The sequence below is a fragment of the Schistocerca piceifrons genome, chromosome 1, assembly GCF_021461385.2.
Source record: "Schistocerca piceifrons isolate TAMUIC-IGC-003096 chromosome 1, iqSchPice1.1, whole genome shotgun sequence".
Classification (NCBI taxonomy): Eukaryota; Metazoa; Arthropoda; class Insecta; order Orthoptera; family Acrididae; genus Schistocerca; species Schistocerca piceifrons.
In genome coordinates, this window is record NC_060138.1 from 51,011,559 (window position 1) to 51,029,507 (window position 17,949).

The window sequence follows — 17,949 nt, forward strand, 5'->3', positions numbered from 1 at the left end:
TTCCTGTAGACCTTATGGCCTAAGGTCCCATCTGCCCTTTTGATAACTGATACATCCAAGAAGTTATGTTGTCCATTCTTCTCCTTGTCCATAGTAAATTTAATCTTTGAGTTAATGCTATTTAAATGTACCACAAAATCATTCAAGTCTTCTTCCTCGTGATTCCATAATACAAAGGTATCATTCACATTTTGAACATCAAGCTTTGCAGTCGGCCAAAAAAAGCCCCTCGAAGTGGTATCGGTATACGAAAAACGAGATTAACCGAGCACTTCACCCAAATAGAGAAATGCCTAAAAATAGGAGACAGCAACAACCATCAGCTGGAAAGGTATTTCTTCCTTTCATCCATAATTTCACGGATCGCATTGGAAAAGTACTAGCCGAGTTCCAGGTAGAGACCATTTTTAGACCTACTAAGAAAATTAGTGAATGCCTAAGATCAACAAAAGATGCTCGTCACCCCCTAGCCACCCCAGGGGTATATAAAATTCCGTGTAGTTGTGGCAGGGTTTACATAGGAACTACAAAAAGAAGCATCAATACACGGTTGACGGAGCACAAAAGAAACTGTCGCCTGGGACATATCGACAAATCGGCAGTAGCGGAACATGTTTTTAAGGTTGGAGATCACGAAATAAAATTTGGTGAAACAAGCGTGCTAGCGAGGACGTCGCACTATTATACACGTATGTATAGAGAGGCAATTGAAATCCACAAACATCAATACAATTTTAATCGTAAAGAAGAAGGATTAAAATTGGATAAGATATGGCGGTCGACGTTTCATCAAACACGTGACAATTGATTGCCTGCGATCGAGAGAACAGACGATAGCCAGAGATAGCTGCACATCGACGCCACGTGACTTGTGGTGGCGCCACCTACGATCTGTATATAAGCGGCGGCCCCAGCTCCTAGCAGCCAGTCGTCGACTCACCTCGGAAGATGTTCTCCGTCGTTGAGAACGAAACGTCAGGGAGAAGAAGCTCTACAGATCGACCACGGCAACTTAGCCCGGAAGAGTTTACTGATAAAGACGCCGGTCGTGAAAGCCTACATGGAATGAATGACGCATTTCGTTACGTGATCTTTTACTTTGCGGAAGAGCATTACAAATAAACTCAGGAAACTCCAGTGTCGTAGCCAGTGCGAGCTTTAAACGTGTTCGTTTCGAGTTATCTGTTGAATTCTTATACCATTCGTTGCGATTTGCTATCGCTGATAGTTGTGGTAAGCAACAAAGTCTGCAAAAGCAAGTGAGAATCATAATTTGATGGTTACACGCTTTCTTCGAGCACAAAGCACGTAGATGTCGCTGGGAACCGGCGACAACGCGAAAACCCTCATTCGCGTATCGGACTATAGTCTACGTGATCTCCAAACGCGAATGGAACGTAGGAGTAGGCGAGAACGGTGGGTAGGTCCTTCCGCCTCGCATCGTAAGGTGCCTTGTGGGGCATAGATGTAGCTGTCGATGTGGAGTTAATCAATGAGTCGCAGCCTTGCACTTTCTTTCCTAAAACTGGTTTTACTTGGTCAGTGGACTTTAGATCGCTCCAGAAAATTATTCCCAAGTAATGTACGGTTGGTGCTGCCTACAGCGACTTGTCACCAATAGTAAAGTCCAAAAGAACGAGATCATTGCCCATTTGTGCACAGAACGTTGCGTTTACTTAAATGTAGAGTCGATTGCCCATCCTTGCCACAGTCATCGGTTGTTTGCCGGTCTTCCATTGTTTTGCCATAGTCTTCTCAGACTGCCCCCCTCCAGTACACGACAAAATCCACATAATCAACTAGATGAATTTTACTTATTGTAAATAGTCAATTCGTTAGAGCTCTCTTCCAGTTATTTTTGTACTTGTCGAGTCCCACCTGTTGAAAACGACGTATTGAGTCCTGAACCCAGTCACAAATCTACTCTAGGACGGGAAGTTTTGAATATAATCCGGTAGCTAAGGAGAACGCTAGATTACAACGATTCATTGTTGAGACTTCAAATTTATTTCAGTGACAGATAATCCATGAGCAACACGCATGAACTATGAAAACTTACTTTTGGTGGTTTAAGTTATTAATTAAATTATTAATATAACTCATCGTTGTGCAATATACGTTTATACCCCACAGCTTGGGGTAAAAACAGGTAGTCTGATGTCACAAACGGGCACTGTTATATTTTCCGGCATGGGCCACACTGATACACATGCAAGTCATGTTCAATCCATCCTGTACAGTCCTCATGGGCCCAGAATTCACACTTCATATAATTTACCCAGTCATCTGACTTTCTTGTTGACGACCACTTCTGTTTGCTACGAAGGCAAGCCGGTTCGTTCTCATTCTCAGAAGAGTCATCAGCCTCACACGTCATCAGATTCTTCTGACTTTTTTTGTGGTCTGCACTCGGAGTCCTTCAAAAACTTTTTAAACCTTCCGGGAACGTGTTTTTATTGCAATGAGCTCAGTTTTGTATGGAGACTGTGCGATCACACCGCATTTTCCTCTCCACCTGGTCTCTCGCCATAAGGAACTGGCTTTAGACTCTCCGGTGATACGGTGAATGAAGACAGTGTTTCCCATCAGTCAGTCGACGCCCCAGAATGTGCAGAAGAACCATTAACTATTGTGTTCTGGGAATCTGACATTACTCTTACTGCTACACCTGATTGCGTATATTCCCGTTTTCTGAATGCATGTGCCTTTAAGCAGGAAAATACCCGAACTTTTAAGCCAAGAAAGATCATTTTTCATTATTCCTCTTCTAGTATATGTAGGTCCTAACAAGTGAGATACTTGGTACTTGGTTGCCATTATTCCTGGACGGATGTTAGGAAACGCACACACACATCCATGTCTCGGGCATGCATGTGTGTGGTGTCCTTAGGTTAGTTAGGTTTACGTAGTTCTAAGTCTAGGGAACTGATGACCACTGATGTTAAGTCCCATAGTGCTTAGAGCCATTTGAACCCCTGTGGCGGGGGGAGGATGGGGGGGAAACTCCTGTACCCCGGGACGGAGGAAAGCTGGCGCCGGTTCCATTATCCTCTGGGTAACATTGACGCGGTCGTCCATGGGTCCATGACAGCCAAGGAGAATCCGTACACTTGTTGACAACCATGTTTCCACACGGTAATTATCATTTTTTCAGCAAGAAAATCTGCTATGCCACAAGACCAGCAGGGTGATGGAGTGCCTCGACGAACACAGTAGTGAGTTGCAGTTGATGTGCTGGCCCCCAGATCGCCAGTTATGAACCCAGTCGAGAACATGGGACGTCATTGAACGTGATGTCAAAACTCATGGCCCTTCTCCCCGGAGTTTACGGGAATTATGTGACTTGCTTATGCAGATGCGGTGCCAACTCCCTCCAACGATCCAAAAGGGTCTCTCGGCTTCCATGCCACAACGCGTCGCCGCTTTCGTGCAAACAGTGGACATACCGGCTATTAGGTAAGTGCTCACAATGATCTGGCTGAACATTGGATGTTGTGATTATGTCGCAACTCGCTGTGGCAGTATAGCGTAGAAAAACCAAATTCGAATGGCCGGCCGGAGATTTTAACGACTGACATCCACAACTACAGCTACATATTCTCTCCGCAATACACCGTACGGCGCGTGGCGGAGGGTACCATCTACCACTCCTAATCATTTACTTTCCTGTCACACTCGCAAATAGAGGGAGGCAAAAACAACTGTCTGTATGCTTTCGTACCAGCCGTAATTTCTCTTACTTTCTTTTCGTGAACCTGATGCGGAACGTAGATTGGTAGCAGTAGAATCATTTTACAGCCAGCATCAAATGCCGATTTTCTAACTTTGCTCAATAGTGTTCCTCGAAGATAACGTCGATTTCCCTTCAGAGATCCAAATTTTAGTTCCCGAAGCACCTGTGTAACACCCGCATTTCGTTCGAGCCTACTGATAACACATCTAGCAGCTCGCCTTTGAATTGCTTCGATGTCTTCTTTTAATCCGAGATGGTATAAATCCCAAACACTCGAGCAGTGCTCAAGATTATTTCGCTTTCCTATATGCTATCTGCTTTACAGATAAGCTACACTTTACCCAAAGTTCTCCCAATTAATCGAAGTCGACCAAAGCGCGAAGCTTACAGAAACTATCACCGTCAAACCTTAGCGAAAGATCTGACCCAGAACTAGAGGAAATCTAGGTCCTAAGCAAAATCGCAAAACGTGTCTAAGGCTTCGATCCAGCATTCCATACCCTTATCCACACACGTTCGTTTCATTTAGTGTCACTTTGCAACACGACGTGACTGTGTCAAGCACTACACTATTAATGCTGCACCACAACGTAACGGGTTTCTTTTTCCTACTTATCCGCATTAATCTACATTTTCTACATTTCGAGCTATCTGTCCTTCATCACATCAACTAGAAATTTTTTCGAAGTCATCTCGTATCCTCTTAAAGTCACTCAACACATCACAGCATTACCTGCAATTAACCGAAGATGTCTGCCCACCCTGTTCGCCAAACAATTTGTGTGTGCAGAGAATAACAGGTGGTCCTAACAGACTTCCCCAGGCCCCCCAAACGATACCCTTATCTCTGATGAACACCCGCCGTTGACGGCAACACTCCGGATTCCTTCAGTTAAGAAATCTTTCAGCCACTCACATATTTGGAACCTATTTCATACGTTCGTACACTTGTTAGTAGTCTGCAGTGGGGCGCCAACTAATATGGTTTCCGGATATCTAGATATATGGAATCTGCCTGTTTTGCCTTTCAGCCATATATCAAAGTACATCGTATGAGATATGAAACATCTGAGTTTCGCACGAGCTAAACAGACAAGTCAACGAGGGACTGGATGGAAGCGTAGACTGGCTTTGCGATTTTCCGAAGGACCATTATTTACTCGGGTTCTTGGTCATATCTTTTGCTAAGGTATGACTGTCGTAGTTGTTCTAAGCTTCGCGCATAGATCTTTTCACAGACGCACGAGTCGCTACAAATGTTTGCCTGTCGTCATTTGCCGGTTCCCTTTTGAACCGAGTGTGCAACAGCCTTGGCGTCTTCAGCATTTTTCGAATTTCATTATTAAACCACGGTGGGTGTTCTGCGTTCATAATTCATTTATTCGGCACATACTGCTCCATTCATATTTTGACCATAATTCCTCTGCGTCATCTTACTCGAACTAAGTGAAATGAGTTGACTTCTTAAGTGAGATATTAACAACTGCTTGTCTGCTATTTCTAGCATAAACCTATTCCTAGACTTCTTGACCGAATTAAAAACTTTCGTATCCTTAGTTACTATAATGACATAATGACCACTAATCTCCATCTCTACACGGTCGCTGTCGATATGGTCTGGCCAGTTTGTCGCTAAAAAGTCTAAAATATTTCGGTTTCGTGTGGCTGCCTAACCAGACTCTTAAGAAACTTTTCAGAAATTATGTTTAAAAATGCTTCACAAGAGTGTCTGCCTACGCCCCCGCAAGGAATCTATAACGTCTCAGTCTACAGTCGGTAGGTTAAAGTCGCCTTCAACTGGGATTGCACGATCTGGGTATTTACTCGCTGCTGGCCGTATACTTCCTGTGAATGACTCTATAACCTCCACAGTAGAATCTGGTGGCTGGTTAAAACATCCAACAATTAATTTCGTTCCGCCTAGATATGATATACAAGACCAGATAACTTCACTGTCACACTGAACTTTGACTTCATTAGACACAATATTTTTTTCGTCTGCAATAATCACGCCCATCCTATGGCGTCTAATCTGTGTTTCTGGTATGCCTTCCACGTCTCGTCAGACATCTCACACCTTCCTGCCTCGGGTCTGTAACAACGAGACAATGCACCACATTTTTCGGTCCACCGAGTTTTCTTTACGTTTCCGTTAGTGAAACCGACAGTTTTGTAAGGAATGTTAGCTCGTCAAAAACACGGAATTAAAAATTAAACGTATTACGAATGAGTTTTAGTTGTGGAAATTCTACTTTATAAAAATGTGTCTGAATGGTGAACAGTTTTACGTGCTAAACTTTTTATTGGGCTTCGTAAGGGGTCAGAGATTTGCACTTTTTTTTCTCCCCGGAAGAATTTATCGGCGTGCGAGTTACTGGAACATTTGTAGCGTTCTTTTTTCCAGAAACTTGACAATAAATATCTCGTGTAGTCGCATAACTTCGTGGTATTGGCAGGAATGTGAACTATAAATTCATTCTGTGTCGGCACATTCGGTCAGCGGCTCACCACTCGCCAGGGCATGAATTATGTATGGGACGGTCGGTACCGCACGCGGACGTGAACAGACGGTACCCAGGCGATCTGCAACCACGGGCAGCGTACACTAACAAAAGAGCTAAAGCTTATGGTATACTTTTTGTTACGAACAATGTACTGATGACGTTAAAGATAAGTGTGCTAGTGAGTTGAGGGATGGTTGCAGAGAGAGAAAACAACGCACTTACGTCGCCCGTTCTCGTCCCTAATACTGACGATTCATAACTATAGGAGAGATAACATCCTGTCGTCAACTATATCAATACCTAATGACCAAACGCTCAGTGGGAACGGGGTTAATGATTAATTAGAAGTGATTGTGTCCAGAAGTGAATGGAGGAAATCAAGGAAACCAGAATGGCTTCCCTAGTACTGGTATCACAAACCTCGCGGAGTCATTGTTGGTCATATCCACATCCTCATATACATCTGCTTCCATACTATGCATAGCATTGTGATGTGCGTCTCAGAGAATATTTCCCAAGGTATCACATTGTAGGCCTTTGTATTGTTACATCCACGTATACAAATGGAAAAAATGGTTGTTTAAGGATTTCAAAGCGTCCAGTAAGTAATCTACTGCTGTCTTTGCCATCCCCGAGGGAGCCATACAGACCAGGCTGTACCATACTCATAGATACTTAATACTGGTTACAAATTAGCAAATAAGCGTCCACTGGATTGATGGGATCTGTCTGCAAGGATCTGCCACTTCGCCCTTTTCAGCATTTCTATAACCCTGAGTCGTGGATCAAGCATTCGTTCAACTTATTTTTGAATTCTTTCACTATCCCCTGTTAATCATATTTAATATGCATCCCATACACTTGAACCGTATTCTACGATGGAACGGAAGGATGTTCTGAAAGTAATTTCCTTCGTAAACTTAAAGAATTATCCCAATACTGCACCCTATCAAGAAACTGGTGTCTTCTGCGTGCTTCACCTAAGACCGAGCGCACATGAGCACTGCAGTGCGTATGAACTGGTCATGTACACCGAGGAAGAAGAGCATGTGTCTTTGTATGAGTTAAGAAAGGTTAAATAATAATTTGAGCAGTGGGGCATGAAAATTAACTTTACAAGGACTGAATACTTGGTTGTCAGAGGTACAGGAAGAGATTTTGCTATGGGAGATGGGTTTATAGTAAAGTGTAATCAATCGTATAAATGTATAGGGATAATCATTTCGGATGCAGATGGAAGCAACAAAGGAATAAAACCCAAAAAAGGAATGAGAAAGGTGACAATTAGCAGTCCAACTCCATTATTTGGAATAAAACTAAGTGAAAGTATTTGAAAAGGACTGTTTGTGAAATTATAGTTGAGAGCATTCCTCTGCATAGTGCTGAACAGTGGGAAGTCTCAAGGTTCAGTAAGAAGAAACTGAAAACAATGACAATGGAGTATTGGAGTGAAGTAACAAGAACGGACGAAATAATGAAGTGCTACGACAACAAGATGGGAGTTATAAAGGATATTGTAGACACAACTGAAAATAAACGGCTAACATGGTGTGCACATCTTAGGAGAGAGGTAGAAGAAAGATGGCCTTCTAAAAGATGTCATTGTAGACGTCCTAGACCAGACAGAAGGGAATTCCCCGATACATTGGAACGATACAGTGGGGCATTCTATGCAAAATAGGGCAATGCAAGAATAGGACTGGCAAAGATAGAAGGAGATGGGAACTCGGATGCGAGACACGCCACATGGTGTTAAAAACTCACAAAAACCAGAAAAGAAGAACTGCGTAATTTACGTATCGGGACATTTGAACCAAGTTTACAAACTTCGCACCACTTCGAAATCTGACATATCTAAACGTTTAAAAAAATTTGAATATATGTGTTTTGCCTTATGCAAAATTTTTCCAGTAGTGTTCCACAGTAAAGAACTGCATCTTCCATAAATCCGAGATAACTATTAAAATTATCTGTTACGACAGTAACATACCACAAGAACAGCAGATGTCCCAACTCGTTTCGCAGGTGTTCGCCTGATGTTACTTCTACATCTGCCTGTGACACTTCATCTATAGAGCGTGCTGGGTCCTCCCTATCTAGAAATTCTGAATTCTGTAGTCGATTAATACCCCTCATGATCCAAATGTCGTAAGTAGGCGTTGATTTGGTAGTGAGTCTGACGCTTGAATTGCAGCATATATCTAATTGCCTTGGTCAGTTCTTCTCTATTCCATGTGAGGAAAGTGCATGTTGGGTTTCATATGAGCAGTTGTAACATTTCTTGCACTTGTTACCATTTTACATTATCACACGCCATTGGTGTGAGTCAGGATCCTTGTACACCACATTGTTATCCACTGTTTTGGATAGAAAACACCAAATTTCAGCATAATCTCCCATTACTGTGACATCCGTTCTTAATCTTACTTTAAGGGACTGTATGCCCTCATGTAAGCTCTTGCAACTGGTCGATGTAGTAGTCAGCGCCTCGCTCCATCAGTAACCTCCGCATCATCCAAGTTCTACAACCTGGGGAGTGCATGATTCATTGGTCCACGCAGGTGGAAGATGGAAGTCGGAAGGTATGAGATCCGAGCTCTTGGGTGGATGAAGAAGAACAGCCCAATGAAGTTCTGTGAGTTCCTGTAAGGTGCACAGACTGGTGTGCGATCTAGCGTTCTCATGGAGAACGAGAAGTTCATTTGTACGAGGATAAGTCAATTATTATCCGCAATTCAATTATAATTTTATTTATTTTGGTAGCACTGACGTTTTACGTTGATGTTTATTTGTTGTTATATCTTTGCAATTCTCAGGCTGCTAAGTTAGTTTCGTTATCGGCGCCGTGCTGTTAATCATGGATACTCTGCTATCTATTTGCGCCAAAGAAGAGCGGCAACGTTCAGCGATCCGTTTTTTTTTTTTTTTTGTCTGAAGGCGTATCGAAGATTTTCGGTGCAGTACGGGGACAGTGTTTAGCCACAAAAAAGTGTCTACGACTGGATTGAAGAATTCCCAAATGGTCGCCCAAGTGTTACGCACGATGAAGGAGCCGGATGACTGTTTACCGCCACAAATGAAGAAACCATTAAGCGTTCAAGTGAAATGATTCTGTTAGACAGACGGTTAACTATTGGCGAAGTGGCACATCGTCTGCAAATTAGTCACGGTTCTGCCTACGAAATCATCCACAACAAACTTGAGTTTCATTAAATTTGTGCAAGATAGGTCCCAACACAACTCATACAGTTGCATAAAGAAACGCGCTTGAACATCAGCAAAAAACATTTTTATCGCTACGGTAACGAAGAGGACAACGTCTTAGACACGATCATTACTGGTGACGAAACATGGCTCCATCATTACGAGCCGGAGAGTAAACGGCAGAGTATGGAATGGAAACATCCAAATTCGGCGTACAAGAAAAAATTCAAGACCCAACCGTCCACAGGAAAATTGATGTTTACTGTTTTTTTGGGAACCACAAGGTCCCTTACTGAACTTTATTGAGAAAGGGGCACAAAAATAAACAGTGTAAGATACAGTGTGATGCTTAAAACCTGGCTAAAGCCTGCAGTTCGAAGCAAACGCCGAGGATTGCTGTCAAAAGGCGTTGTGTTGTTGTACGACAACGCCCGTCCGTATACTGCTGCCCACACTGCCGAAACGCTCCAGAAACTCAAATTTGAAGTGCTGGATCACCCTCCATATAGTCCCGATCTGGCCCCTTCTGAATATCACTTGTTTCGTCCACTCAAACAGGCAGTTCGGTGACGTCCTGCTCTTAACTGACTCACACCAGCGGACCACATTATATCCGGACTGGCAAGTGGCACAAGGCTTGTGCGACAAAACCTGAAAGGTAAATGGTATTCTTCAATTAAACATTATGACCAATAGGTATCTGAAAAATGGTGAGAAAGTTTCTCATTAACGTACACATGGGGATCCACTTATTAGAATGATATTATAATATCTGCAAAGCAAAAAGAGATTTGAACAGCCCAGATAATTTCGTTCGTCGTCAGGTTGTCTTGAAGAATGCTCCAAGAACTAATTCGAGCTGGCAGTTGTTGAAAGCTAACCTTGTCAGCAGCAGTTTACATATCAGGAATTAGGTAAATTGTTTATTGCTCATTGTACATAGAAAGAATTTTCGTATCCCGTGCCGGCCAGTGATCATGTGCTGACGTGCCACTGAACACTGTAAATGTCACACTGACACTGTGCTATTCTAATGTGAGCCAGAAATTGGACTCAAATTACATCATGTCCCTTCGAATATGTGCTGGTATCCAAAGAAAACCGACGAAAAATTTTTGTGTTGCGCTCTCTTCGCTATAACTAGAAACTACGGCGTCGTTTGCTGAAATGACTGAGTGACACTACGAACCATTCTGAGAGCTACTAAAAAACACTAATACTTGCTCCCTCCCCGATGATTCTGGGTAGCAGCATCACCAGAGGTGTAGAAACAGTCACTTCGTACCTATTTCAGACTCGACAAGTGGTCCAGATGATGGATGTATTATCGGAAATTCTAAGTCTGTAAGGAATTTCGTGTACTGCTCCGATTCAACAGAGAGGCTGTCTGCAGATGTATGTAGTCCTGTACCACACGGAAACTTAAAATCTGCTAACAGTTATACATATTCATGTGACTCCCACTCCATTGTGTAGGGGTCCAAAACATGGATGCGACGTGAGTACAGAAATGATTTCTGTTGCTGCTCCGACATTTTTTTCATAAGCGTACGCTCTTATTGCTCATCAAAATGGCTCTGAGCACTATGGGACTTAACATCGATGGTCATCAGTCCCCTAGAACTTAGAACTGCTTAAACGTAACTAACCTAAGGACATCACACAACACCCAGCCATCACGAGGCAGAGAAAATCCCTGACCCCGCCGAGAATCGAACCCGGGAACCCGGGCGAGGGAAGCGAGAACGCTACCGCACGACCACGAGATGCGGGCTATTGCTCATCATTTGTGCTTTGTTATTTCTGTTTACACCTTTACACTTTCATATGTACTCGTAGCACTGTCAGGCCATCTAAAAATTATAGCTTCTGTGTATTTATTTTTTATACCCCAGTAACTTCTCGGAGGAAGGCAACGGCACACCACCTCCATTAGGACCTTGCCTAGTAAGGCGGTGCGGGTCTCCCGCATCGTTACCCTACGCTCTGTAAAGAAGTATGGGACTTCATTTCATTTCAACATGTTATTCGTTAGGAGACAGTGTGTCGGCTGCAGGTAACATCTTGTGCAAAAAGAGGTTCCCCTCTGTTTCTACAGAGTGAATCCCTCCAGCACCATCATTTATAGGCGACCAGTTAGAAAATTATGCATCTATACTGCAAACATTTACTACTGATAGCTGTACATGCATTCACATAGAGACTCTACATACATATTACCAATCACAAAGTCTCGATCTCAACCACTTGTACGTTAAACCAGCTGCGACATAGTTATTTTGTACAGCGCTACAGCTCTGAAACTTCGAAAATACTATTCTCAAAGCGGTTCAGCAACAAGTGTAAGCACATTTAAATTCTGAGAGGCGGCACTCCATTCTCTCACTTTAACTTCGATGTTGGTCAGAATAAATTTTCATATTTTAGGGCATGTTCACCAGTTCTGCTTTTGGTATGGGTGGTATATGACTTTTTTATATGAGGAAATTGTGGACATAATGATCATATAGCTCAATGTGTAGCCTATAGAGAGCTTGTACCCGAGGGGCCATAGTGGAGGCGATGTAGAACAGGGAGAAAGATGGATTGCAGGCCATAAACGTTGTGTCCCGTGTCCTGGCTGTAAAAGTGTTCTGGGGAAGCAGCACATTGTGAATTGTACCTGCAGAGGGGCTTCGGGCCGTGTTGCTCCACTGCTTCCACTTACAGTCGGAGTAGGAAGGCGCCAGTTTGCTAAATATTTCACCTCTGCCAGTTCACAGATCATCGTGAAGGCGGCCAGTTGACGGAAAGTGGGTGGAGGAAGCCATTTAAGAGATACAGCACTAACCTGACCTGTGCAAATGGTGAGACGGGCATAAAACTGCAAGCATTCTCATTTTACAGGCTGGGACGATACAAACAGAGCGGCTGGTGCACGTGTTTAATGGAGGCAAGGGTGTAACTCCTCTGGAGCCAGGAAGTCGCTAGGTTCTTCTACCGAGTGGTAAAAACGACTGCCTGGGAAGTTTAACAACCGTCTTACAGATATTGGAAATGGTAGGCCTGGAAAGATCAGATCTCTCCATAAATGTGAGACTGTGGTCGCATCTAGGTAGACGTTTTCTGGGGAAACGTGGCCATGCTTATCATGAGAACGACACTTCCCTAGTCTAAAATCTTATTTTTTCAGACAACAGAGATTTTGAGTTCCTGATTGGCTACTCTCAGGATATGCAAAGTAAAGGTTTGCCCCCCCCCCCCCCCCCCCCCCTCAGCGTGGGAAACCCAGTGCTGCGTCTGGATTGGCAACCATGCCAGCAGAACAGTCAAGAGGGAAGATTCAACGAGTAGAGGATAGTTCGATTGGTCTGTACAACGTGGAGGCAGGTTTTTTCCGCTAATTGAGCTTTGCCTTCTTCGTCTTCTGGTCCTCCGCTGGTGTAGAACTTTAGGTATTTCCATAGTGGGCAGGACTTGTGTTCTGCAACTCGTAATGGACTAAGAGCCAAAGGCAGTTTCCAACTATACCGAGAGTGGAACTGAGTATCATCTTGGACATATCGTATGTCATGAGGGTGAGCTTATTCGTCCTGAGCTGGCCATCAGACGTTTGACAATTCCAGGATGCACCGCCGTGCCACAGAGTCAAATATGTTTAGCCAGACCAGCGAATGGGCGTACCTCACACTGAAATCTGTCGGGATTTCAGCGCTCTGATAGGGAAGTTTGCCGCATTCTATTAATCAGAACGCCAGCCCGCGTAGTTCGCATATTTTCTTGGACATGTCAGAATGTTACAGCTGACACAGTGGACAGCATCTCGCCGCTTTCTGCTGCTGCCTGTATCGAGGTGAAAGGGTAAAGGGTAAAGTATTGCGCGTGTGGAAATAGGTGAATTTGCCTGCCCGGCGGACGGACTGTGCTCCGTATTCGAAAGATTTTTAAGAGGGTAATTACGTGCAGTGAGTTATGCCATTGTGACCCGAGATGTTCGATTTGGCGTTCGTGTGTGCGTGAGGTGTGCTTGGTTGTACCTGTGAACGGCCTACGTCTTTGTTTTACTGATGAACACTGTCGTCATATGCCTTAGATAATCGCCTTCCACTTGTTCCTGTCTGCACGTCTCTTCCTACGATGCGCTAGTTGGTGACTGATCAGATGTTGTCCGGGCACCTGAGTAGGGCCAGATCCTTAGACCAGAGTGTGACAGTTTGGTCTGTTAGGGAGTGAAGCGCGAAAGGAAAATACTCTTTCCAGGAATTTGGGTGGCATTTGTCGGGAAAGCAACGGCGGAAATTGTCGGTGATGTGGCCGTCGAATTTAAAGAACCTCTCTTACACCGGCCTGATTTAGCTTCACTGATCAGGATAGTAAAAACATGCGTATATTAAGGTAATTTTCATTGACAAAGCAGACTTATCACATTCACACAGTTCAATACTGTTCTGTCCTGATTAAATTAAGCTTAACTTAAATTCCATAAGGCAGTGAAGCAATTTCGAAGTCTCGGTGCGACGAAAATTGTCAGTCGATCTCCTGGAAACATTTGTAATAATTATTACTTTCGGTGATCACATGGGGAAGACCGGAGATCTGCTGGTAAGACCGTGTTAGCCTTTTTATTTGAAGTAACTGGATATCTTGAGCATTCAAAACGGCAGGTTCGTCCGGTGTAAATCAGACGTTCCCCACTGATCCCGTGCAACATAACGTAGTAAGCAGACACTGTCAATAGTAATAATCCGTTAAATATAACGCGAACACACTTACTTTAGTTTAGTTCATGTATTAAATTCCTTCTCGTACAGAATCTCATCAAGATGGCGACTCGCCCAACAATACGTACATATAGATCCCTCTTTTACGACTAATCCGCAAGAAGTTCCTATTCTTTTCATAAGAGAATACATAGATAGCAGAGAAGCTATTCCATGGAGTAAATGGACGCTCCAAGGAATAATTGGGCTTGAAACTACTTTGCATTGATAATCGGTAAGATAAGAAGAGATATTTCGAGATATGTACTGAGTTACATAATTTATAAAATTTCTGAAAATATCGTGGAGAGACCGCTGCAAGAGACACTACATCGCCCCTCGCAGCGAGCAAAGTTGATATGTATCCACTTTGCGAGCTAACTATTGGCTTAGCTAACTCGTTAGAATTTTGTGGAACATACGTTCCTATAAATTTTAAGAAGTTAGTAAGAATTTTTCTTTTTGATTACAAGAATTGAAAGAGATTTGGTATCTTCGTTACCTAGATACCTAGTTGTTGCTTTCACGTGTACTGGGGCATACCCGCATCCCACGTACACAACCAGGGAAGATGGACTTATATAGTTGTTAATCAGGTCTACCTATTCAGGAACTGGCCTTCACAGGGAAACCCCGGAAAACCTGGAGGCTTAGACCCCAACTAGGTATCACAGATGATAGGAAAGACAGAATAATTTAGAAATTTGAGAGATATTCTAGAATTCATAGGAAAGATAAAATCTGCCTCATAGCCAAAAAAAAACTTTACACATGCAAATTTCTTTACAATCTTCTGAAAAATTTTCATCATCGACGTCTTGCTGAACTGCGGTGAAACTGATCGAACAGGAACATGGGACACGGCACGGAGGACAGGCGTCGCATTGGCGTACCGGACAGGAGACGTAACGGATTTGAGAGACCACAAGGAACCTCAGGAAAAGGTACTCAGGATTGTGGCACGAAACAATCGAAATTCGTCTAAGGAATGGTCAACTATTAAAGATTCCTGGAAGAGAATGGTTAGTCGAATTTTTCCAGATTCATTTTGAACTCAAATATGGACCTGATCCATCCAATCTTCCATCTGAAGAATGGTAAAATCCATTCGTCTTATACTTTCCACACCTAGGTGTCTTAATCGATACTGTAGTTGCACAATATCACAACTCCAGATCGGAAACAATTTTTTGAAAACATGGATCATTTCATCCATCTTCTTGAGTGAGCCGAAAGGTTCTAATCCTGGTTTTTATTATTTATTTATTTATTTAAATTTCGTTGGCTTTTCCAGGTGGAAGTGGATCTCAATCTTGGTTTCAAGTACGAATGTGGATAGCATGTCAGAATGTTAAAAACTTTATTATTGGAGACAATTTCCAAAAAAAAAAAAATTATATCTTACTCATACATGATTAATATGAAATTTTTCTGAAAGAGAACGTTTGATCAAGTCTTGCTGCATGACCTCTCCAGCTGAAATTAATTTTTCTCTTTTATACTCCAAATGCCGCATTTTCTCATGAACATATATGAATGCAATATACCAATAAACAAATCCAACTGGAAAATAACACACTATTATAAATTCAATGAAGAACTTTCTTATTAACTCTAATTTTATAAACACACACTAAGCTGGTTAATTAAATTCTCTTGAATAGAATTTAGCTCGCGCAAAAAAAAAAAAAAAAAAAAAAAAAGCACAAAAAAACAGCGAGTCTTTATATCTGTGGACAGTAGCAATCGATTCGAATTTCCTAACGCGGTTCATTTGTTCTCCTGTGAACTGTCAGTTTACAGACACTAACTTCACACACAAGCACCGTATTCGATCATATAGTTTCAGTAAACTTATTCTCACTGGAGATTAACACTCCCTGAATGTATATTATTTCACACGCACAAGCTTCTTTGGTGATCATCGTGTAGACAGATAAACTGTAAGTCTTCACAGCAGCAATAGCTACAGTGCCACTTACTTTTCTAAATATTCCTATACTATCACAGAAGCAATCGCTTACTGTTCATTGAACTATCACAGATGCTTGGCATGCTGTCATTTAACCTATCACAGTAGCTGAGGCATACTGTCCTTCGCACTTCATTTTTCTCTTGAATTGTCGTATTATAGCATTTCATCGTCGATCCTTCTTCTGAAGCTGAGCCATTGTCTTACATAAATGAATATAATATAACTTTTAATTATTTTCTTGAAGAAGAAGCACTGGAAATTCTGCCTTATTATTTACATTCAGTTCAGGTGTTATTCCTTCTGGAGATCTTGACAACGCGTGAGCTATAATATTTTCTTTTCCGGCTACATGAATAATTTGAAACTGATATTCTGGCAGCGCCAGCGTCCACCTTGACAAGCGAGGATGCAGCAACTTACAAGTTTGTAAAAAGGTTAGTGATTGGTGGTCACAATAAACGGCTATCCTTGAGCCATATACATAATAATTAAACCTTTTCAAAGACCAAATAACTGCTAAAGCTTCTAATTCCGTAGTGGTATATGCTCTTTCACAGGTGGATAAAACTCTGCTAGCAAATTAAATTGGACAAAAGGTTTTTACACCATCGATGTACCTAATTTGAAATAAACAAGATCCTAATCTGACATCTTTTGAATCAGTGGCTAAACAGAATCCGACATTCATATCAGTGTGGTAGAATAACGGAGCATTTATCAGTTGATCCTTAATTTCACAAAAAGCCTTTTCACAATCATTAGACCATTGCCATGGTACATCTTTCCTCAGGAGCCGGTTTAGTGCTTCAGAGTTCATTGCTTGAGTTTTAATAAATCGACGAAAAATGAAGCCAAGCCTATAAAGCCTTTCAGTTGTCTTCTGTTTCTTGGAGTTAGAAAATTTTTTATCGCACTAGTCTTCGCTTCTGTTGGAAGAATGCCTTTTGCATTATTCATATGTCCTAAGAATTTTATTCTCTCTAGAGAAAAGTGGGATTTTTTTAGATCTGCAGTTATACCAGTTTGTTTGAATACAGCAAATATCCTCCCAATGAGTTGTACATGTTCCTCCCAAGATTTAGAGGCAATTAATAGATCGTCCACAAAAATCGTTATTCGACTACGTAGTTCTGGTCCTAGGGCATAGTCCAACGCAGAAATAAAAACTCCAGAGCTGATATTTAGACCAAACTGAACGACCTTGAACTGATAGCTTCTCCCTCCATATATAAAAGCAGTATATTTTCTTGAGTCCTTGTCTAACTGGACTTGCCAGAACGAACTTCTCAAATCAATACTGGTTAAATAGGATACATCTTGAAATTTCTGTATTAACTCATCGATGTTCTCCGGATGTGTGCGCACAGGTACTATAATTTTGTTAATTTCCCTTGCATCTAATACCAATCGAACTTTTCCTCCTGGCTTTGGTACAACAAGCAACGGAGAACAATATGGGCTGTTCGACAATTCAATAAGATTCCAGTTTAACATTTTCTGTATCTCTTCCTGAATTGGTTGTTTTAATCGCCAGGGAATGGGATAGTGTGTGCGGCAAAATGTCTTATGGGGCTTAATCTGTGATGTACAAACATATCCTCTAATAATTCCGGGCCTTTCATCGAAAACGGACTCCTATTCTGTTAATATATTGAATAATTGTTCCCTCTGACTATCCGTTAGGCAATCTGACTCAGCAATCTTCTGTTCGACTGTTTGTCTGAAATCCTCTTCTTGAATTGACTTGATCGGTAGTCGGCACATATTATTATTTTCAGCACAAATCAACTGCAC